The sequence below is a fragment of the Canis lupus genome, chromosome X (genome assembly GCF_003254725.2).
Source record: "Canis lupus dingo isolate Sandy chromosome X, ASM325472v2, whole genome shotgun sequence".
In the NCBI taxonomy this organism is placed as follows: Eukaryota; Metazoa; Chordata; class Mammalia; order Carnivora; family Canidae; genus Canis; species Canis lupus.
Genome location: NC_064281.1, coordinates 42,329,961 through 42,331,322, shown reverse-complemented (window position 1 = coordinate 42,331,322; position 1,362 = coordinate 42,329,961).

The following is a 1,362-nucleotide window of genomic DNA, read 5'->3' as shown; positions in this document are numbered from 1 at the left end:
GCGTGCAGTGGCTGTTGGGAGTTGTAGTTCTTCCGCTTGCAGTCCAGTGGGTTCTTCCGAGGGGGCATAGAAATATATTTTGAGCGCGCACGCGAGCGTGTGTGTGTGTGTGTGTGTGTGTGCGTGCGCGCGCGCGCATTGGTAGAAAAGGGACCGGCCAGAGAGCGGCTTCCTGACTCATTCATTTAAGGCGGCATTCATTTTGCATTCATCTTCCGTAATATAAGGGCAAGGGCTTTAGCATAAAGCGGCTTCGGTTGCGTCTCAGCTTTTTAGCTAAAGTCTTTAGCTCAACTAGTTAAAGGTGCAACCGTGGGCAGGTTACATAACTTCCCTGCGTCTTAGTTTCCTCATCTGTAAAATGGAACTATGAATATACCTGCTGCGAGGATTAAAACAATTTGTGTAAAACCTTGTTACCATATACCGGACACATAGTACAGTAGGAAAGCACTATGTAAATTGTAGTCACTAGTATTCATGCATTCCATAAATGTTTTCTTTTAATGTTACACATCTGTGTACACTCCAAAGAATAATTACACAGGGCATTCAATTGACCACCATCTCATTAAAAAGACTACCCTGTCTCCACTGCTTAGTAGTGCCATGTTTATCATAAATAAATCATGTGTACATATATGTGGGGCTCATTTTCTGAACTCTTTTCTGTTCTTAATTACTGTAGCTTTATAACGCGCCTTGATATCTGATCTGGAATACCTTCCCATCTTGTTTTTTTAAGGATTTTGGCTTTTCTAGGTCCTTTGTATATCAATATACATTTTAGAATCAATTTGTCAAATTCCATGGAAAAATCTTTCAGGATTTCGTTTGGGACTGCATTGAATCTCTAAATCACTTTGGGAAGAATTGGCATTTTCACAACATTGACCATTTCTATTAGTAAACTTATCTTTCCATTTAGTTAGGTTCCCTTTAAATCACTTGATAATATTTGATCATTTTTTTCCATGGAGATCTTGCACATACGTATGTTAGGTCTATTTTTATGTACTTCAAAGTTCAGATACTATTGGGAAATGATATCATTTTTCTTATTTTAATTTCTTTTTTTAAGATTTTATTTATTTTTTTAAAGATTTTATTGGGATCCCTGGGTGGCTCAGCGGTTGAGCGTCTGCCTTTGGCTCAGGTCCTGATCCTGGGATCTGGGATTGAGTCCCACATCAGGCTCCTGCGGGGAGCCTGCTTCTCTCTGTGTGTCTCTTATGAATAAATAAAATATTTTTAAAAAATAAAAAGATTTTTATTTATTTTTCATGAGAGACAGAGAGAGAGGCAGAGACACAGGCAGAAGGAGAAGCACGCTCCATGCAGGGAGCTCGACGTGGGACTCAA